The sequence below is a fragment of the Miniopterus schreibersii genome (assembly GCF_964146895.1).
Source record: "Miniopterus schreibersii genome assembly, chromosome: 1".
Classification (NCBI taxonomy): domain Eukaryota; kingdom Metazoa; phylum Chordata; class Mammalia; order Chiroptera; family Miniopteridae; genus Miniopterus; species Miniopterus schreibersii.
The window spans coordinates 59,396,760-59,421,040 of NC_138101.1; positions in this window are offsets into that span (position 1 = coordinate 59,396,760).

The following is a 24,281-nucleotide window of genomic DNA, read 5'->3' on the forward strand; positions in this document are numbered from 1 at the left end:
TCTTAATATCTATGGGAAAACACAATGTGTTCCACTAGAATTTACAAAATCTTAGATGAATAAAAGAGTCTTATACTAATTTATATGAGACTATATTGTTCAATGAACCCAGATTAAAATCAGTTAGAGAAAACTTGGGGAAGGTTATATCATATGTGCAGATCTTATCTTTACAAAATATTTCTCTGAGTCAATTAAATAGCTGTTAAGAGTAACAAAATGAACATTCTCAAAATAACATTGCAATTCAATACTTGTTTGAAAATATGAAGAGTTCATCTTAACATCTGGATTTCTAATCTACATAAGATGTAGTATGAGATTGTGACAGTCATTTGAGCTAATTTATCTTTTGGGTTTAAGAACCTCATCTTTCCCTCTAAAAGTTCTTGGATGTTCCAACTGCCCATTTCTATGTAACATTATAACCTTTACATCAAGTTTAGTTTTCTTTATACAGAATGTCATTCGATAATGATAGATGGAGTGTGGCTGAATAAAATGTTATGAAACAGAGATATTCATGAGAATTATAGACAGTACCATTACTTTACCATTAAGCCTTCAATATATTTTGTTACATTGTCACATATAAAAAGTATCAACTTGTATCTTTATTGTATTAAATTAAAGGACACCATAAAAATGTTTAAAAATAAAGCTGTATATAACAACTTGGCTGAAATGATATTCATACAAATATCCATAGATTTCTATAGCTAAAAGTACTATGAAATTATTTGTTCCAGGCTTTACCCAATTAGATTTCCTCTACAATATACTTGCAATGTGATTATCTAACTTACTAGTTAAACTTCTCTTGTAAGTTCTCTTATTGGCAGAAACAGAAGGGATAAAACCTTATCCACAAAGAAAAATACTGAGAAATAGATTTATTTCAGGCATAGAGCACATGTGAAATACCAAAGCCCTAGGTCATGGTTGTGTCAGGATTTAATAGATGTGAGATTAGCTCATATCCATAATCTAGTCATCTAAGTCATAATGCTATCCATGACAATTAGTGGGATAAAAATAAGGGTTCCGAAGGACTTAAACAAATTATACTGAAAGCGTTGTTGCCATCTTTTAAAACTTTTGTTTAATGAGTACGGCAAAGGATACAGCAGACTCAATTCTGTGCATCTCTAAGATATTTCAAATTATCACAGTAATGGGGAACTCATAAGCTCCTAAAATACCACATTTCATCTTCTCATTACTAAGTCTATTGTAACTTTTACTGTTACTATTTTTAAAGGTCTGTTATCCTCTAGCTAAACAGGTTTGCTTAGTCTTGAGACATGCTTCGAGCACTTGCCTACGCCAGCCACGAAACTAAACACTTTTGTCAATTAGGAATGAGTTTGTCCACAAGTAACAGAAAACTCGCCTAGTGGCTTAAACAAATGGGTAATTATTTCTCTCACACAACAAGAAATCTTGAGTTAGATGGCTTCTAGATGCCTGACAATGTAGGAATCACAATGTATGTGATTCTAACAGCTGTTCTCTCATATCGGCAAGGTAACTGCCACAGCCTACTTCTCACATATTGTCTCTAATTTCATCTCTCACTTCTCTTCCCGTCAATTATTTCAGCATCTGTAGTGGACAGAGAAAGGGATAAGGGGGCTGGGAGTAGGAAACAGGTGTGGTGTTAGCTAACCCACAGAATCTCCCATGCGCTGTAATACATCATTTCAGCTGAGCTTTCAAACCTCATAGTAGGTATTTTTATTATATCCATGGATCAAATAAGTCACAAGTTAAGGTTTTTAAGCAATTTGCCCAAAGTCCCACAACCATTAGAAGTGGCAGTTCAGGAGTCTAATCCATGCTGTCAGATTCCTAACTACATACTCTTAACCATAAGGCATGTAACTTAATTTCTGTCCAAGTTTCTTAGTGTGCCTTTTTTCATGTCCTTGAAACTTGAACTTTTTACAGACTTGAGACCTCTCTCTGCCAATTATGCGGCCATGCTGGCATGTTAAATTTACTTTCCCTTCTTTATTGGGATCACTTTCTAATTCATACTGGTATATGCCTTGAAGTATCTCTTTCCTTATGAGATGTTCTATCTTTTAGGATTTCATGAAGCCTATATTTTTTACTTCACATGCTCTCTAATTTTTCAAGACGAATGAATTTTTACATGGAAATACACAGAAATGAAAATACAAATTTACAAGTGGGGCAGGTAGTCTTGGTTGGTTGCCTGCCCAACAGCCACGACACTGAAGTCTTCCAGAACCATGAGGGCAGTACAATACAAACGCGAAGCTGGAGTGAATGCAGACTTATGAATATGAGTACTCAAGAACTTTTTTTAAAAATTGGGGCAAAAACAAAATGCTTTCTTACAGTTTTTGGTTTCGTGTTTTGCTGGCATATTGGATATACTGTTGCCAGGACACCCTTTAACTGACAGCGAGGCCCTTAGGAAATCCTGGCTTTAATATTCCAAGATGGTGGCAAACTGAGTGGAAGCTACACTGACACTCTCCCAGGACCAAACTGGAATTACAACTAAAATACAGAAAAAACCATCCTGAATAACCAACTGAAGACTAGCTGGAGAGCACCCTCATAACCAAGGGGGCCACACAGAGACTGGTAGGAAGTGGGGAGGCGTGAGAGCTGGCTGGGCTCCCACAAGTAGCAGCTGAAGGTCCGGAAGGATATCTCAGTTCCGGATATCTCAGCTGTGGGGGGTCCCACTGAGGACTCTGGGGCCTAAACCCCACGCAGGCTCCCCAGCCCAGAGCACCAGAACTGAGAAAGGTGCCCACATAACATCTAGCTGTCAAAAGCAGCAGGGTTTCTGTCTGCCAGGGAGAGATGCCTGGAAATGCAGGAACCCTATTAAAGGGGCAATGCACAAAGTTTCGTGTGCAGCCACTCACCTTGGGCTCTGGCAGAGTGGGCTAGAGCTGTGTGAGGAGCATCCAGGGGTGCTGGCTCTGGAAACAGAGTTCAGAGGGGAGCCATCTGGATTCCTGTGCTGAGTCATTCCCCTATACTGCAGAGGACATCTTTCTCAGGCAAACTTTTATCATCCAAGCAGCTTTTGCCTGGGGGAGAAGCAATTGCCCCACCCTGTTGGAAAACTTCTCACCCCACCCTGTGCAGTTTACACCTGACTGTGGTCTACAGCCTAAGGCTCATTAAGAGACTAAGAATAACAACCTGCAGGAAGAGGCGGACCTATGGGTGCTTTGGGTCTCTGCCTGATCTGCTTCTGGACCCCAGGCTTAGAAAAGCAGACCTTGGTGTGCATCTTGGTCCTTTTCAAATGCATTGGCAGAGGGAGCCACAAGCTATGTATCGCTGATAGCTCCAAACAGGGTACTCAAGGCTAGTTACAAACAGCGTCTCACTTTGGCCTGCACCAGAGACTCTCCAAGAAGACTGGAAGTTATAGAAGATCTACACAATACATAGAAATAAACCCAAACAGGCATCCAGAATTGGGAGACAAAAGAACGAGACCCAAATGAAAGAACAAGGTATTCTCCAGAAGAAGAGCTAAATGAAACGGAGATAAGCAATCTATCTGATACAAAGTTCAGAATAATGATTGTAAGGATGCTCAACAGCATGAAAAAAAAATATGGAAACTATGAAGAAAATTAAGAATGACATAGCAGAAATAAAGAATACACTGGAAGGGCTAAACAGCAGATTAGTGGAAGCTGGGATTGGATAAGTGAATTAGAAGACAGGGTAGGAAAAAATCAATCAGAGATCCAAAAAGAAAAAACAAAAAACAGGACAGTTTAGCATGAAACATAACAATATTTGCGTTATAGAAGTACCAGAAGGAGAAGAAATAAGCAAAGGATAGATAATTTGTTTGAAGAAATAATGGCAGAAAACTACCCTAACCAGGTCAAGGAAAAAGTCACACAAGTTCAGGAGGCACAGAGAGTCCTAAGCAAGAACCCAAAGAGGTCCAGGCCCAGACACATCATAATTAAAATGCAAAAAACTCAAGACAAAGAATCTTAAAGGCAGCAAGAGAAAAGCAAGCTGTTACCTACAAAGGAGCTCCCATAGAGGCTGTCACAGATTTCTCATCAGAAACTCTACAGGCCAGAAGGGAATGGCATAAAGTATTCAAGGTAATGCAAAGCAAGAATCTGAAACCAATACTACTCTATGCAGCAAGGCTATCATTCAAAACAGATGGTGAAATAAAGAGCTTCCCAGATTAAAAAAAAAAAACACACAAAAAAAAGGGAGGAGGTGGGGACTAAAGGAGTTTATTGCCACCAAACCAGCATTGCAAGACATGTTAAAGGGACTCCTGTGATAAGAAGTAAATGCTTGGTAAAGCTCCCCTGTGAAGCCATCCGGACCATGGCTTTTGTTTGCTGGGAGTTTTTTTATTGCTGCTTTGACTTCATCCATTGTTATTAGCCTATTCAGGGTTTTGATTCTTCCTGATTCAGTTTTGCATGATCTCACTCATATCTGGAATCTAATGAACAAAATAAAGTGATGAACAAAATAGATCCAGAGACACAGAAGCATGGAACAGACTGATGAATCTCAGAGGGAAGGCAGGGGTGGGGGAGTTGGTGGGGAGAGATTAATCAAAGAACTTATATGCATATATGCATAACCCATGGACACAGACAATAGTGTAGTGAAGGCCTGGGCAGGGGGGAGGGGGGAGGAGATGCAGGGTGGAGAGGATCAATGGGAAAAAAAGGGGACACCTGTAATACTTTCAACAATGATAAATTTAGAAAAAGAAAAGAAAATCCTGGCTTTGCATGTAGGGATCAGTTTCTATAGTATGTATCACTAGGCCCTAACCTAAATCCTCTCCACTATGTCGTTATCAAAATGTCACTACCTCCCTCCCCATCTTCCACAAGGTAGACAAAGTATTAATAACTGCTTTTTACTCAAGAGATGATACCTCTTAAAAGGTCTTGATTTCTTGAAAACTCAGCTCTGTATTTCAAAGGATGTTTATCATATCTTATCCAGCACTTCCTTATTGTGTGAGGATTTTCAAAATATGTAATCTTCCTTATTTATAGAAACTAAATGGAATGGGGAGTGGGTAAGGAAAAAAGCAAAACTAGCAAAGGATGGGTTGAAGAAATAGGAAGAAAAAGAGTGAATGCAATTTATGTAAAGGGGGAAGAGATTTTCAAAAAACTACCTAATCGACCAACTTGATACAGAAACAATACGAAATGGGGAAAAGAACATTCACTTTATATAAAAGACTGCTGGAAACATAAGAATGTGATTTCAGGGCAGTATTTCAGGTGGTGACACTAGAAAAATAGATACCTTATTTATTTAAAGAAATGGGGGAAGTCTGCAATAAGGTCCACATTAAACATTTTTAATTTAAAAAAATAGTTGAAAATATAGGCACAGGGGAGCCTCTTCAGGTAGAAGACACTTCATGAAAGGTCTTATTGTACAGATTAAAGAATTCATGTTAATCCTAACCAGGATGCTCCTTAGACTCTTACTATTCATAATTACTTTCTTTAGTCCCTTCTCTTCTTCCCTGAGAAAATAATAAAAATACTGTAAGAAGCTATATGGCAAGAGCTTCAGAAAATAGAATTCTCAGATATAAACTACTGTGTAGGGGAAGGTCAACTCAGAAGGTCTGGGTTGCTCAAATGCACATTTCCAACAAGGCCTGTCTTTTGTGCTCAAATGCACATTTCCAATAAGGCCCCAAAAGTCTGAGGACTGTTGTTCAGTCGAGCTTCATTGGCTGACATTTCTCTCATGCTGTCAGACATGATTGCTGGAAAATAAGGTGCATCCATGCGACATCCTGGGAGAGATTACCTGGGGACTTGTGCCTAGTTTCTGCTGGACTCTGTCTCAAGTGCATTTTTCCTCTGCTGATTTTAATCTGTATCATTTATTGTAATAAATAGCAATTGTAAGTATAACTGTTTTTCTGATTCCTGGGAGTTCTAGTGAGTCATCAACCCTGAGAGGGATGTTGGGGACCCCCAACTCAACTACAAAAGTTTCCTATGTTTCCTAAAGTTATTATGACCATGCAACTCATTTTCCAAATGGATATACTTATCCGGGTAAATGAGGCACTATTAATAGTTACACACAGCACAGAGAGAGCATAAGGGTCAAATTGAGCACATTTATATTAAGAAACTTCTACCACAAGTGAGAAAAAATAATTCAGTAGAGAATTCGATATTTTAAAAGCAGAGTCAAAAGTTTGGAATAGCCACTGTGAAAGTATTGAGTCAAATAGATAAAAGTAATTGATATCCCAAAGACCAGTCAAGACCTAATTGCATTTATGAGCATAGATTTGGAATGCGTCAGATATGCCCAATAAGGAGAAATTTATTCCAAAGGTCCTATTTAGGCAAAGAAACTGAAGGGGGAAAAGCAAATCATAAAGAATTCAAATTCTGACCCTATTACTAAAACCTGCCAATTGCCCTCAGGTTTTCTCTCAGGTCTCTCAAGCATACATATTACCATCTTCCCACTTTGGGTCCCTGTACTATAGTAACCCAGATACCCAAGTTCTTATCTAGAATCGAAAACTCTTTTGTTATTTGTTTTTCATTAAAATGTAGTACATGCTCATTATAATTATAAAGTTAAAAATAATAATAAAAAAACCACTTCTTATACAAAACCCCTTATGATTTTGCTGCATTTACTTCCATCTCTTTTTAAGTGAATTTTGTACTGGATAATATTCTGAAGAAAATTTTATATATTCTTTTCCTTCAATTAATATTTTACTAAAGGTATCTTATCAGCAGAACCTAAGTGTGCTCTAGAAACGTGTCCTTTTAATGGCTCTATTATTCTATTATAATGAAACATTCAATCTCTTCATTTTACAGAAGAGAAGTCTGAAGCTTAAAGAGGTTAAATGACTTCCCCAAAGTCTCAGAGCTAGTCGCATTAGATTTAGGATGAGAAAAATAATTTCTTGCTTAATATTTTCTGACTTCACTTTAATCAATCCAATGTAGTGCTGCTCATTTGTCTTCCTAAAGTAGTGATTATATCATATCACCTCTCTGTTTTACAGCACTGGCTTCCAACAAGATAGAGGAAAATACTCAAAACCCTCACCCTAGTATTCATGACCATTTAAAATCCAGCTTTACACCCCTTTGCATGTCCTAATCCCATACCACTTCACATCTGCTCGAATGTAACCTGCATTATTACCCTGGAATATAGGGTAATGGAATATGCTAATTATAAAATCCAAGACTTAAGTCACTTTTTTCCCTTACTAATTCATTTCATTTTCTCTTCTTTTGTATATCCAAATAGTAAATTCTTTCAGGGTATCCTTCCAGCAACTCTAACTCACTCTGATTTCTTAGTTTTCTAAATTCCTAAAGCTACTTTTCATATGAATAGTAGAGTGCCCTCCTATTAGAAATTATCCTTCCTATATAAATTACCTCAATTATTCATTAGCATGTCAATCACCCCAGCAATGCTGAAGAAAAGTATTTAACCATACTTACTGAATTCACTTTAAATTCATAAATGCCAACTTCATATGGGTTCCTTTTTTTTTTAATTACTGTGATAAAAGATACCACAATAATAATTTTTACCATTTAAAAAAACGTAATTTGGTATCATTAAATACATTCACAATGTTGTGTAACCATTACCACTATCTATGGCCAAAACTTTTTCATCATCCCCAACAAAACTCTATATCCAGTAAATAATTTCCCTTTCTACCATCTATCTCCCCAGTCCCTGACAATCTCTATTCTACTTTCTCACTATGAACTCACCTATTCTAGGCGCCTCATATAAGTGGAATTATACAACAGTTGTCCTCTGTTTCTGGCTTTTTTTCACACACAAAAATGAAAGTCCATTCATATTGCAGCATATATTGAAATTTCATTCCCTTTTATGGCTGAATAATAATCTATTGAGTGTATATATCACATTTTGTTTATCTGTTCATCTGTTGATAGACACTTGGCTTGTCTCCACTGTTTTGGCCATGACCATTGGTGTGCAAATATCTGTTTGAGTCTCTGCATTCAATTATTTTGGATATATACCTAAAAGTGAAATTGCTGGTTCATGTTAGTCCCATATTTAACCATTTGAGAAACCACCAAACTGTTTTCCACAGCAGCTACACCATTTTATATTCCCACCATCAAAACATAAGAATCCAGTTTCTCCACAACCTTGTCAACACTTATTTATTGGGTGTTGTATTTTTTTATGATAGCCATTTTATTAGGTGTGAAGTGGTATTTCATTGTGCTTTTTGATTTTCATTTCCCTAATGACTAATGATGTTGAGCATCTTTTCATGTGCTTATTGGCCATTTGTAGATCTACACTGAAGAAATGTCTATTTAAGAACTTTGCCCATTTTTTAAAAATTGGCTTCTTTGTCCCAGCCAAGGTGGCTCAGTGGTTGAATGTGGATCTATGAACCATGAGGTCACAGTTCAATTCCCAGTCAGGGCACATGCCTGGGTTTTGGGCTCAAACCCCAGTAGGGGGTGTACAGTAGGCAGCTAATGGATGACTCTCTCATCACTGACCTTTCTGTCTCTCTCTCTCTTCCTTCCTCTCTCTCTGAAATCAATAAAAACATATTTGAAAAAAATTGGCTTGTTTTTTGGTTAAATTTCAAGAGATAAAATAAGATAAATGAAATTCATTAAAATTTAAAATCTTTGTACACCAAAGGATACTATCAAGGAAGCATAAAAGCAACCTGAATAAAAAAATATTGCAAATTATATACTATCTTAAAAGATATTTACAAAGTTTTTTAATTTTAATGAAGTCTATTTGGTTTTTTTTTCTTTTGTTGCCTGTGTTTTTAATATTTTTTTAATGTTTTTATTGATTTCAGAGAGAGAAAGGGAGAGGGAGGGAGAGATAGAAAGATCAACAATGAGTCACTGACCGGCTGCCTCCTTCACGCCCCCTACTGGGGATTGAGCCTGAAACTCGGGCATGTGTCCTAACCAGGAATCGAACCATAACCTCCTAGTTCATAGGTTGATGCTCACCCACTGAGCAAGGCTAGCCAGGCTTGTTACCTGTGCTTTTGATTTATATCTATGAAGTCATCACCAACGATGTCATGAAGAATATTCTTAATATCTTTAAATGTCTTTATTAAATTTATATACACAATGGAATACTACTCAATATTTTCTTTTAGGAGATTCATAGATTTAGCTCTTCTTTAATCCACTGTGAATGAATTTTTGTATATGGTGCAAGGTAAAGGTCCGACTTCATTATTTTTCATATGGATATCCAGTTTTCCCAGCCCTATTTGTTCGAAAAGACTATATTTTCCCTATTAAATGATCCTGACATTCTTGTCAAAAATCAGTTGATCATATATGTGAGGGTTTAGTTCTGAAATCTCCATTTCACTGGTCTAAATGTCTGTCCATCACCAGTACCATACTATTTTTATTACTATAGCTTTGTTATAAGCTATGAGTCCTCCAACGTTCTTCTTCTTCAAGGTTCTTTTGGCTAGTCTGAGCCCCTTGCAGTTCTGTATGAATTTGAATATCGGCTTTTCCATTTCTGTGATAAAGCTGTTAGAATTTTGACACAGATTATGTTGAATCTATAGATCACTTTCAGAAGTATTGTAAAGCCTTTTTGTTCATGATCACAGGGAAAGCTTAAGGTCTCCTTTGTTCTTTTCTGAGCCTGAGTCTTTCCCTGGGCAAGCCCAGGGGCCTTCTAAATCCCCTGTATGTGTGGCTGTTGTTTAATGTCAAAAAAATAACCAGGTGCTGTCCTTATAAATTTCCTAGAAGCTGCTTTAGTTGGCAGGGATAAAACAATGGTGACTTGCCTTTCTTTGTGAACCAAAATGATCAGAAACAACAGCATACAATCAGAATATATAGCCCCGGTATTTGAAATACAAGGTCCTTTTTGCCCATCCTGGCTCCAGCAACCCAAGAAAGAAACATGGGCTGCCATTTCCACAGCTGCCTGCCATGGGACGGGGAGGGGGGACTGGGTAGTTACTACTGCACTGAAGGATGAAATGGGCAGAGATTAACATCAGTTTACCAGCCAAGCTTTCCCCTGGTGCTGCAGTGTTCAAGCAGACTCAAGTTCCAAACAGGTGGTTTAGTTTCTGCCAGTACAATTGTTTTCTAGGTGGAGAGACAGATTCCTGGCACTTACTTCACTATCTTCCCTGACTTTACTCCTCATCAGATGGGTTCTTAATTACCAAATTTATATATATAGCCCAGGCTTCTCTTCCAACTGCCGGACTCAGATATCTCATTCCCACCTCTATGGACTCGTAATGCTGCCATTCAATCATACTGTTTCTCTCTAGTCTACGAAGTCTCCCACTCATAAATGACCACTTCACAACTTCTCTCTTCTCAGTCACCTAATAAATCTTCACTCTCAGCCAACTTCAGCACTTTCTACCTCACTGAGAAAATTAAAGCAATCAGAGGAGACTTCCACACATGCCAATTACCATCTGCCCAACTACCAGCATCTGCACATTCATCCTACGCTCCCCTGTCTGGTAACACAGATCCATTCTCAAGGCCATAAAAGCCAGGTGAGAATCAATGATGCCATTTTAAATATCTACTTACTACATTCATGGCACAGGAATATCCTGTGGCTAGCTTTGATGGCCATAATTTTGGAAACACTACTCTGGGTGAGCGGGTGACTGAAGTTAGTGAGGTCAAATTAAATAACACAAAAAAACAAAAGAGTTGATTCAAGGTCTCTGCTTAGCTTCATATTTCAAAAAAGTCTTTCTTCTGTGTGGCAAGTTTTTAGAGGAAAATATATACTTTTTCATTTTTTATCATTTTCATTTATTTAATACTGAATAAGTATGAAACTTTACCTACAGCTTCTCAAGTATAAAATTATTTTCAAATCTAGCAGAAAATGGGCCACCGTATCTACTAGTGATTCAAGCATGTCCTTTAAAAATACACTATAACTATAATCACAGTATAATGTACAAAACCCTGAAAAACATTCTACCTGAATTACTGGTACGTGGAAAGCAACGTAACATTTCAGAGAGGAAAAATTGTGCTCATATTGCATGCTCTAGTATTCTTTTCTATTGTAAGAATTTATCAATATCTTCTCTACAACTGAGTTATCTTTATTTACTCTGACATAAGCCTATTCTCCACAGACATAATGCATTTTCTTTTCCTTAGAGGCATCAATTGTCCATTTCCTTAAGGAAAAAAAATAAAAATATGCTCTATATTGCCTTCATTTCTCTTCATCTTTATTTGATATGTTTCAAAAAGATCTGGACTGGCCGGCGTGACTCAGTGGTTGGGTGTCAATCTATGAATCAGGAGATCACCATTCTATTCCTATCAGGGCACATGCCTGGGTTTCAGGCTCAATCCCCAGTAAGGAGCATGCAGGAGGCAGCCGATCAATGACTCTCTCATCATTGATGTTTCTATCTCTCTCTCCCTCTCCCTTCCTCTCTCTGAAATCAATTAAAATATATGTATATTTTAAAAGGATTTGGATCTCAAGAACAGAGCAGCACTGTATGTGTATCTAAATTTGACCAATATTTTTTAAACAAAATCAGCTAAACATTTATATTAATTTATATTTTCAGGGCTCCCTGCATATGCTGCAGAGTGGTTAAAAGCTCTAAGTTTATATTCTTAGAAAACGATCCTCTATGAAAGATGAACGAAATCCATCCTATTTTTATAGGTTCATTATCTTTATTTCACACCACGTTCTTTAGTTTTAAATGTATAAAGTCCTTGGATAAAAGTCTTAGGAAACAGAGCCAGTGAGATATGCTCTAAATATGTAAAATAAAAATTCCTGACACCTGGAATAGGAGTCACATGAACAATGAAAACCTGACCATGACATAACCCATGTCAAATCTCTGGCGCCTGTGGAACCGACCAACATTGCCTGAGTACATTTCTGATTGTTTCTAATCACATTTCTCCCACTCTCTCTCCACATTCTCTTTTCTCTTTCTGTTTTTTTTTTTTCCTCTTCTCCCCTTCCTCTCTTCCCAATCTACCCACCTCCTGAAGGACATGAATGAATCACTCAATGACATGTTGTGCCTTGGCATACTGTAATGTTTTATTATTGAGAAATAATTAGACCAAATTATTAAAAGTGCAAGCAAAATATTCCCTTTTACATTCTTTATAAATTGTCCCAATTCCCTGTACTTTTCAGAAAGATTTTGCCTCTTATTTCAAGAAGAAATTAGTGTCTCTTAGGAAGAATTTTCTCAATTCCTTGTTTCCTCCTCTCATTCCAAGAGCATTTCCACTATTTCTATTTTACTCTTTTTCTTTCATTGAAGAAAATAGCAGAACATTAGAAAATAGTTAAATATATATTTCTTTATCTACATATATCTTGTTTAATTTCTATGTGCTCATCACAGTGCCTTTTTGGGTAGATGCACTCCCCTTTGCTACAGTAAGGAGCTAGAAATTCATCAAGGCAGCAAGCTACAACTGTTAATTGTAACCCAAACCAATCGTGTGTAAGAGCCACTATAAGAATGCACCTTACTCTTTTGATGTTCCTGACCTTTCCTCTAAGCAGTGAAAACACCAGGTCAAAGATGTGAGAAAACATGAATTCACAGACATTTTCTTTATTTACACTCTCTACAGCCATGTCGCACGTAGTATCCATGACACTGAAAATTTGGTACTGTTTTTTTATTTATAATTCAAGCACATCTCTTCATTATCTCATCCTTTCATCTTTTCATCATAACCAAACCCCTTTGAAAACTCCTCCCTGACCTTCTCCCAAAATGAAGTTAATTACATCACAAGCAGCTCTTCTCCAAATTAGGCTTATTCCAACCACAAGTGCACAGTGCACTTTTCTCACTTTATTATAACTAACACTAGGTCGAGGTGCTCTAGCTGGCAATTAGGTTAATGCGCTGCTCCATGACATTGACTCTCAAATGCAATATAGGCTTAACTCAGATTTGTGGTTGCAAGAAAAGTAAACACTTTGCAAAGTCAGTCCCTCTTAAAATATTATTTATGACACGTAACACCTTCCAGAATTCAGGGTTAACACTTTCTATATTCACTCCTAAACTTAACATGTATAATAAATATATATCCCTAAAACAAAACAGATCTTCTGATTAATATTAACAACACTTTATGTGCAATGAGACTAAAATATCCCCTAGCTCAAAATATCAATTTCTAAACAAATAATACTTCATGCATTATTAGTTGTCAGTTCATCCTTATTTCTTTCTGTGTAGTGTGTGTTTTCCTTATCATTTTCTAGTATATATTAAATAGGAGTGTAGATAGAAGTCAATAGGTTGAATAATTTGTGAGGTTAACATCTGTGGCTATATCATTGGTATTATATTAGCTCTAATTTACCATATCAAATTAAAAGCAAGACTCTTAATTTCTTTGATAGTTACTTTCGATGTAGAAAAAAACCTTCATTACGAAGTTGTTGGTAAATGTTGCTAATGAAATAAACTGTAAACATTTAAATAATTTTAACTAAAATTACTATAGTTATTACTTTCATACATCATTTGAAGGAAAGAGTCCAGGTTTTAGGGGTTTTGAATTCAGTCTTTTTAATGAGAATTAAAATGGTATACTAAAAGGTAGTTGAAGATACCTCAGAAATCACCTCACACCTGTCAGAATGGCTACCATCAATAAATCAACAAACAACAAGCATTGGCAGGGTTGCGCTGATGGTAGAAATGCAGATTCCTGCAGCCACTATGGAAACAGTATGGAGAGTCCTCAAAAAATAAAAAATAGAACTGCATTATGGCCCAGTGATTTTACTTCTGGTTATACATCTGAAGAAACCCAAAACACTAATTCAAAAGAATATATGCACCCCTCTATATTCATTGCAGCGTTATTTATAATAGCCAAGTCCTGGAAGCAACCCAAGTGTCATCAATAGATGAGTGGATAAAAAAAGTGGTAGTATATATATGCAATGGAATATTCATCAGCCATAAAAGGAATAAAATCTTACCATTTGCAACAGCATGGAGGGACCTAGAGGGTATTACGCTAAGTGAAATAAGTCAGTCAGAGAAAGACAAATGCCATATGATTTCATTTATATGTGGAATCTAAAGCAATATAAACAAACAAACAAGACAAAAACAGACTCACAGAGAAGAGACTGATGGTTGGCAGGGGGGAGGGAGCTTGGGGGCTGGGTGAAAAAAGTGAAGGGATAAAGACATACAAATTGGCAGTTACAAAATAGTCATGGGGATATAAAGTACAGCATAGAGAATATAGTCTATAATACTGTAATAGCTAAGCATGGTGTCAGGTGGGTGCTTGAAATATTAGGGGATCACTTTGTAAAGAATATTATTGTTTAACCATGATGCTGTACACCCGAAACTGATATAAAATAATACTAAATGTAAACTGGAATTGAAAAATAAAAAGAAATGACGTTAGTCTATCAAAGCATTTTAGGAGGCCATTTGTGTGAGAATAGAAAGACAGTGATATGCAAAGAAAATGTAAAGAAAAAAGAGGGAGAGAGAGAAAGAACTCTTAGAAAATGAAAGATATTTGGCTCTGGCATTCTAGACAATAAAGAATGAAGAACCTAATAAATTAAAGAAACAAGGATATTTTAGATACAAAAACAGAAAAATGATTTAAGTAAGATGGCAGAAAGCCAGGAATAATATACCTGCTAGCAATGAGCATTGCAAAAGATTTGGGTAAAATGGATAAGCAATATTTACACTTAAATTATTTGCTGATGAGGAAGATAAAATACACTGGACAATTAAGGAGATATTTTATTCAGGCTATTGCATAAATGAATGAGAAACATGTCAAAGAAAAGGAAGAGGGCCTAAAGTTTTACAGGGGCAGGAAAATGAGTCATCCACAAGTCTTATAACAAAGATTGGTCTTATATCAGAGGATGTGAGGACAGGATGGTCCTTTGCCATTAGCCTTTACCGGGAACACAAAAGTGTGTGTGTGGGGGGGGGGGGGGGGTCTTAATTTCCACTGCAATTCATCTACAAGCCAAAGAATGCCAAGGATTTCCAGCAAACACCAAATGCTAGAAGAGGCAATGAAGAATTCTTCTACAGGTTTCGAAGAGATCATGGCCCCTGCCAACACCTTTATGGGGACTTCTTGCTTCCAGAGCTGTGAGACAACAAATTTCTGTTGCTTTAACTCTCCAGTTTGTGGTATTTTGTGTAACAAGCATATTCACAGGTTCTGAGGATTAGGAGATGGACATCTTTGGGGGTGGGGGACATTATTCTGTCCATTACAGTCAGTGGGGAAATGATGAAAATAGAAGACATCGGCCCTCTAATTAAGAAAGAACAAGATATATCTCTTTTTGAAGAAGTAGAAATGATGGTCTTTTTTTCCTCCTAATTTACATAGTACCCTGAGGCTTTTATCTTCCTGAAACTTGTATTAAAAATTCTGGATCACCTAGCAATTATTTTAAACCACCCCTTTTTTGCTGATTTTATTATTAAGCAAATTAAACAGTTACCTAATATATATGGCTACTTTAAGTTCAGTTTAGGAAAACACACAATTTGAATTTAAAATGCATAGCCAAAGTATAGACTAGTCACTATGACAGGGCCTAATAGACTGGGGGGCGGGGGGGGGGGGGGGGGAGGAATCTTGTGCCAGCTCAGTGCCCTTGAGTTTTTTGTTGTTTTTTATTGGGGGGGGTGGGGTCTGCTTTCAATTTTTGGAGGTTATTTTTTAAATTTTATTTTATTGTGGTTAAGAACATTAACATGAGATCTACTCTCTTTAGAAAATTTTAAGTGTACAATACATTATATTGTTGAACATAAAAGTACAATGTTATATAGCAAATCTCTATGGTGTATTCATCTTGCTTAACTGAAACTTTATGCCATTGATTACTAACTCCCTATTTCTCCTCCCCCGTCCCTGGAAACCACCATCCCACTCTGATTCTATAAATCTGTTTTAAGATTTTTTTTTTAGAGAGAGAATCATTGATGTGAGAGAATGCAACATTGATCAGCTGCCTCCTGCACACCCTCTACCAGAGATCAAGCCCCCAACCCAGGCAGGTGCCCTGACCAGGAATTGAACCAGCAGTCCTTGGGTGCACTGGATGACACCCAACCAACTGAGCCACATGGGCCAGGGCTATTAATCTGACTTTAGATACCTCATTTAAGTTAAACATACAGTATTTGTCTTTCTGTGACTGATTTATTTCACTTAGCTTAATGCCCTCAAGGTTCCATGTTCTCTCATATTACAGAATTTCCTTCTTCCTTAGGCTGAACAGTATTCCATTATATGTATATACCACAGTTTCTTTATCCATCCATCTTTTAAAAAAAAAAAAAAAAAAATATATATATATATATATATATATATATATATATATATATCTTTATTGATTTCAGAGAGATGAAGGAAGAGGGAGAGAGAGATAGAAACATCAATGATGAGACAGTCGTCATTGATCGGCTGCCGCCTGCATGCCCCTAACTGGAGATCAAGCCCATATCCCAAGCATGTGCCCTGACCGGGAATCAAACTGAGACCTCCTGGATCCTAGGTCGATGCTCAACTGCTGAGCCATGCCCTGCCAGGCTATCCATTCATCTCTTGACAGACATGTAGGTTGTTTTTGCATCTTAGCTATTGTGAAATATATGCAATTGTTAAGAGAGGTGAGTGGGCCTCATCTCCCCCTGCTGCTCATGGAAGCAGGGCTCTTGGAGTACCACTGGAATAAGAACTCCCAGAGAACCCCACTGGAGAATGAGATATAGTAGAAAGCTTTATTTCTGTGGAATTACACCCCTTGGTTTCCAAAGTCCCATTTCCTTCAGTCCATTCATAGAAAAAGTGTAGCTGGGGCTTCAACAGAGCTAAAATCAGAGCCAGTATCCAGAGTTTTCCTTCCATCTTGGAGCTGCATCCAGTCCAGCATCAGGCTAGCTTAGCTTGTGTTTCCTGCTGCAGTCCTTTAGTCTATTGCATGTGGGGTCCACATGGCTGTGGGCCATAGGGGAGAATGCAAGAGAACCCAGAGTCTCAAGACCTAGGAGCCAAGCTCGCCAAGAGCAACAAGAGAGAGAACTCCTTTGTTTAGGATATGATGTATTCCCAAATTTTTGCTTGCAGTGGCCATGCTCATTCTGGCCAATGGTTTCTATTCCCTGGTGTGACTGACAGGCACCTTCCCGAGTCACCTCAGCTTTACTGTGCATGAGTCTACTTTTCCTTTGTTGGATCCCTTCCCCCAGTGTTTTGCAGGCATTGGGCTGGCAGTTCCCTGGGAGTGCAAAGTTGCAGTTTCCTGGTAAAGCTGCCCAAATGACATGCCTATAATCTCTGGCCTTCCCTCCCTCCATTAAAATAATGACCATGGAAGCACTAAAATGTCTCTGAGATTCTGCTTTCAATTCTTTTGGACAAATAGCTAAGAAGTGGGATTGCTGGATTATATGGTAGTTCTATTTTTAATTTTTTTAAAGAACTTCCATATTGTTTTCCATAACAGCTGCACCATTTGGCATTCAGAGCAACAGTATGCAAGGGTTCCAATTTCTCCACATCCTTGCCAAAGCTTGTTGTCTTGTGATTTTTTTTATAATAGCCATTCTGACAGGTATGAGGTGGTATCTTATTGTTGTTTTGATTTTCATTTCCCAATAACTAAGGACACAGAATTTTTTCACATACCTGTTGGCCATTTGTATCTTTTTTGAAGCAATGTCTATTCAAGTCCTTATCGTATATTTAATTGAGTTATTAGTTCTTTTGCTATTGAGTTATGAAAGTTCCTTATATATTTTGGAGATTAATCTTTTATCAGATATAGGTTTACAAGTATTTTCTCCTATTTTGTAGGTTGCCTTCCACTCTGTTTCTCTGCTGTGCAAAAGCTTTGGGTGTTTTAAAGACAAATTTAAATCTGTATTCAGTGCAGCTAGTGTCTAACAACATGTTTAGGGGTAGCAGGATTTCTTTCCTTTTTCTTACTTTGAAAGAAATGTGTATTTCCAAAGATCTTTTAACTCCCCAGAAACAAAATGACTCTTCTCATTTTTTCATTGTCAGATTTATCTTTCTCCTTCATAATAGAGTAGGATTAATACATTTGTCTTCTGAGATAAGCACATTCTGTGCTGTTCCCTGGTGACCAATCTTTATAGGAACATTAGATTCAGAACTGTTCTGCCCATACAACTAGTAGCTGATAACAGAAGGGACAGGAGAATATGAATGGGGACAGCTAAAAAAAAAATGAGAGCTTTTGGCCTAATAGGAAGCTTTTTCCCTGTGAAAAGAGTCTCATTTGCCTGATAGATGTGTACACCATTAACAAATATGCACACTTCAATTATAAGGAGCATGTAGTTAAAATGCCTCGGGGAAAATGTATGAAGAGAAAATCTTCTTTTACAACAGCAATGAAAAAGAAAATCAAAGCTGTTGCCTCTCTATTTAAAAAATATTTTACATTAAATCTATGACTAAATATGTTCTTCAAGTATTCCAAATTGAAAACAAAAAAAATGCCTCAAATCAAAAGAAAGAAAGAAAAACAAAAAACAGAACGTGTCATCAAGAACTCTTCAATTTCTTGTGCAATATTTTCATTTTCTTAGCTATCATTATCAGATTATGAAAAGATATTATTCCTAAAATCATATGGCTAAAATTCTCTCAATTTGACTCTCAAAAGACCTAACTGTAAATATAATAATGTTATATTTTCAAAAAGAAAAACTGGACACAAATCTTAATCTTAATATCAAAAAATAATAAGAGCCCTCTATGCCAAGAATGAAATAAAGACCAGCATATAGTTATCTATATTGAGTTAGTTACTTATATTATAGAGCATGTATGTGATAAGAGGTAAATTTAAACATGCTGCCCTAATTCCTGAGCCTTGGATTTTAGAAAACAATAGACTAATCATTTTACATACAAAAGTAGGCTAAAATTCTATAAAACAAAAGACGGCTTAAATCCAATGGCAAGGATTTGTACACAAATGAGTTGTACTTTCTAAAATGTTTTAAATTATGTTAATAATTTTGCAAATAAAATATATGTAGATAAGATGGACACATTATTTTCATCTAGTGATTTATGTGCAGTTCATCACCACTTACCTATACCAGATCCCTCTGCTCTAAGCTGGCTCCAACTCTGAGCATACCTTTATCTCAACTTGGCATATTTGGGTAATTGAAAAGGACAGACATAGGTTGATAATAAGAGGAATAGAAATCCAAATGGGAAAGCACCTATCTGCTCAGAAATCCAAATTTAAGAAATCCAAGTCTACTGTTTTGGATGTATTACAGAGCAAGAAAGTGAGACAACCTAAAAGTTAGATTACGGGAGCATAGAGTGACCTAGGAGGGAAATGTAAAGAATGTGAGAGGTGTGAGGAGGTAGAAATGGTTTAAAGTAATTCCAACCATTTTTTCTAAATGGAACAGGGTAGAGCTTATAAACCATAGATCAATACTTCTCAGTCTGCTACTCTGTGGAATAGTGAGCCATAAATATAGTGTAGCCAGACTATACCAAGTCATTTAATAGTGTCTTTCATTATATCAATGCACAAAATATGGATACATTTTTTGTGAGTGTACCTACTTCACATTTGACTCCATAGATCACTTTGTATCTCTCACAAGAATCAACCCAAACAAAAATACACCTATTCCAGAAAATTACTTAGACAAAGCAGGGTTATGTTCAACTCTCAGCCTTCACTCTTTGACCTCTGTTGTTATCTTTTTAATACCTATAGAAATTAATATTTCTTTAGACTCACTTGATCTTCAGTCTTATGGCTTATTGAACTCAGCTTCAAAATTCAACTCAGGATCTTGTTCCTCTAATAGTCATTTCTGGTGTCCTAGAGATACATACTCCATCTTCTACCTCGAGCCCCATGCAGTGAACCCATGACCAGCCCTACCAGGAACAGGAATTCACTCATGATAAGATGAAAATATTGCTGATTAATTATCAGCACTAATCAAGATGGATACTTCTGTTGATTTTCTTGACATCAGGTATTCAATGTTTTTTATCCATATCTTAGATGATACTTTAGTCACATTTTTCACTGCATAATGATTAATGTTTAACATTTTTAATATGGTCTGCAAGGCCTACATGAGTAGGCCCAGGCTCACTTTTCCACCTTTATTCTGTACCACCCTCCCTGACTCTCCATTTCAGCCACACTTCCTGTCTTGCAGTCCTTCAAATGTGCCATGCTCTGAACCACAGAACACAGCGGTGCCTCTGCCTAGATCACTCTTCAGACCAACCTCCACAGCAAACTGCACATACACACAGAGTGAACTTTGTAAACCTCAGCTCAGTAGGCACTTACCTGGGCATGGCTCTCCCTAACCTGAAGACTAGACAGACCCCTTCTTATATACTCTCATAGTATCCTTTACTTTTATTCATAGTACTTAGTTTATAAAATAAACTAAGTACTTAATATATAAAATAAACTAAGTACTTAAAATAAACATAGTACTTAATTATAAAATATTTGTATAATAGCTGTTGATCTCCTCCTCTAGACTATGATATATCAGGTCAGCTGCATGAATTTGGCACACTATTGTACCTGCCATGCTCAGCACAGTGCCTTCATACAAAACAAATACACCAGAAATAATTGTTCTTTTGGAGGTCAAAGCATACAAGGTTGGAAGGGTACAGAATACACTGGATGAAAGAAATAGTACCCAAAATAATCTTGGCAGACTGGAAAGGTTAAACTACATTACAAATGAAGTACAGCAGGAATGAAGTTTAGGTCCTGCACTTAGGACCAAAGAAAAAAGTGGAAGTAAATAAAAGTATATGTATGTTAATGATATTTACTAATATAGTAAGAAACATATCAAGTTTCTTTCTACTGTCTCTCTTGCTCTTTCTCACAAGAATAAAAAAGTATGATGGACTGAATCTAAATTCCATGGAGTCTCATGGACCAGGGAACAATGGATGGTGTTGGAAAAACACTTGGACCGATCATACTTTTTCTTTGTTTCTGAGACACAGCTGCAACTAGGCCAAGGGATGCTGGATAGTAAGTGGTAAGTGATACATTTAAACATATCACTTATTCTCCACAGAGTAAGACTATGCGGGGGGGAGGGGGGGGCCTGTCACAGTCTCAAACTTAGTTTTGATATTTTAAGTGCTGATACTTTATTACAATTCTTACCTTTTTTCCTATATTTGTGATCAACTGACTAAGCAAGAGGAATAGAGCTAACATGTAACCACATGTTACATAGTACAGGATTGATTTATTTATTTTGTAACACCCTCACTCTTCTGCCTGATATAACTAGATTTGGTTTTAAACCAATTTAGAGTTAAGAGTAGGAGTTAATATTTCAAAGTGGTTGTTCTCAGTCCATAGTCCAGGAATTTTTTAGAATAATCCTGAGGACTAGAAGAGAGTTCTATTTAAATATTATTGCTGAAGAGATACTGCAATGTTGGACTAAATTAACAAAGTAAAATCTAGAACAAGAACATTAATAAGACTTTATCCAGAGCTGCTCAGAACACTCCTGGTGTACTGCCTATTCTTGTGAACTTCACTTTAAGTGCCATACTGAGAAAGACAGAACATGTTTTGAGGCTGTTTGAAATTGTATTGCTATTCTTAATTGTCCACTGTCCTGCCTGTGAGAGGCTTCTAAATGCCTGCTCTTTGCTGTCGGACTTAGAATATGGTGCAGTGGGAGGTATACATTTTCCTACTCCATCAGTCACGTTTTATTCTAAAATGAATATATTCATGCCTTTCTTTGAAAAGTTCAATTAAGAACCCCCAAAACCTTGAATTAAATTTTATACCCATGGCCCTGGCCAATGTGGCTCAGTTGGTTGGGCATTGTCCTGTGCACTGCAAGGCCTCTGGTTCAATTCCTGGTCAGGGCTCAATCCCCAGTAGGGGCTGTGCAGGAGGCAGCTGATAGATGTTTTGCTCTCACATCGATGTTTCTCTCTCCCTTTCCCTTTCTCTAAGAAAAAATTCAATAAGAAACATATATTTAAAAAAATTTTTATAGACATGTATTAAATACTAACCATTACAAGGTGATACAAGAGATGCAAGAAAAAAATAATAGAGCACGATGCCCCACTCTCAACTTTACCGCACCCAATTGAGGAAAGAAAGGCACAAACAATAATATCAAAATGCTACAATAAATGCCGCAATGTAACTTCAGTAAACATACCCTTACCTTTTTAAGCAAATTAATCTTTTATTTATACAATTTTCTATCAAAATATGCTTTTACTTTTGTGGCACTTTTCAGCTGTCAAGATTTTTATTCTGTTACAAATGAAACATTAATTGTAACTTACTTTTGGAGCAATTTCTATTACCTTTATATAATTCTGTAGTCTTTTTATCCTTTTGAGTTTTAAGTAAATTTGGCATAAAACCATATTTTACAACCTCCGGGGTACAGGATCTTCTTACCATCTCTGTAAATTCTAGGACTCACTTCCTTATGACTCTTTATGTTTTTACAGCCCAGTGAACCATCTAATTTTCCTCACCTTACCCATTTCTCTTCAAACCAAACCAACAAATACAAGTTTCAATACAGCTCCCTCTTTCTCTTCTGGTCCCAGGTACTCCCGGAGCCATGGGCTTCATTCAGTACAGATATGGCCAAGTCCAAGAACCACACCACACACAAATAGTCCTGAAAATGGCACAGAAACAGCATCAAGAAACCCTAACAACAAAGATACAAACCTCTCTCTTTTTTAAAAAAAATTTATCTATTGATTTCAGAGAGACGAAGGGAGAGGGAGACAGAGAGATAGAAACATCAATGATGAGAGAGTCGTTGATTGGCTGCCTCCTGCATGCCCCCTATCAGCGATCGAGCCCGCAACCTGGGCATGTGCCCTGACTGGGAATCAAACCACAATCTCCTGGATTATAGGTCGATGTTCATCCACTGAACCACGTCAGCCGGGCAAAGATACAAATCTCTTAATGGAGTAGACCCGAAGTTCCTGAGGAACATGCGCTTTGCCAAGAAGCACAGGAGGGGCCTGAGGAGATGCAGGCCAACGATGCCAAGGCATGAGTGCATGTGCCAAGGCTATCAAGGCCCTCATAAAGTCTAAGGAGGTCAAGCCCAAGATCCCAAAGCGCAGAAGCCACAAGCTCACTTGACTTGCCTACATCCCTCACCCCAAGCTCGGGAAACATGCTCATGCCTGCATTGCTAAGGGTCTCAGGCTCTGCCAGCCAAAGGCCAAGGCCAAGGCTCACACCAAGACCCAGGCTGTAGCTGCAGCTGCGGCTGCAGCTCAGGCTCAGTCTGAGGCTCAAGCTCCCAAAGGTGCCCAGGACTCCATGAAGGCTCCTCAGTAGAGGACTCTGTGTGCTAATGGAAGGACGGAAGGACTGGTGTGACCCCTGGGCTGCTGTCTGCACGGAGCTGGTGTCCTCCTGTTCTATTTGTACAAATAAACCTGAGGCAACTCAATTCTACCATTTACTGGCTTCCATTCATTCACACCAAGCATGTCTTGGTTATATTTTTGGTAAAAAATTATTAGATTCACAGTGAAGGGTAGGATCCAAATCAGGGTGTCTGCTATTGTCCATCATCTTCTGGTCCCCTCAACTTTCTCTTAGAGTTGCTTTGCTCATTCTAACAGTGAGGATTAGATTCAGGTGCACATAACCAGAAATCCAAAAGAAAAAAAGTGAGTTTTATTTACCTTTTTCTCACACAAAGAAAAGAAAAAAAGAAATCAGAGCGTTGGCTCAACACTAGTGAGGAACCCAACTCCTCCCTGCCTTCCTCTTCCACATGGAGCATATCTTTTAACCTCAAAGTCACTTGGCTCTCCAAGGAAAGAAACAGCTCCTAGAGCTGGGGGTGGGGGGACGTGAAGCAGAAGCGACAAAGAGCAACCTCTGTCTATCTGCACTTTAAACAATGTTTTCACGTGTTCCACACTATGATATCCAAACTTAAACAATGGTTAACCTCGCTGGACCACTAGGCTTATAATCTCTAAACACATTACTGCTCTGAATAGAATTAGATTCAAAGAAATGTTGAAATGTAACTAGTCCATCCCATCTATCATCTTCTTATAATAGAAAGAGCTGTTAAACAG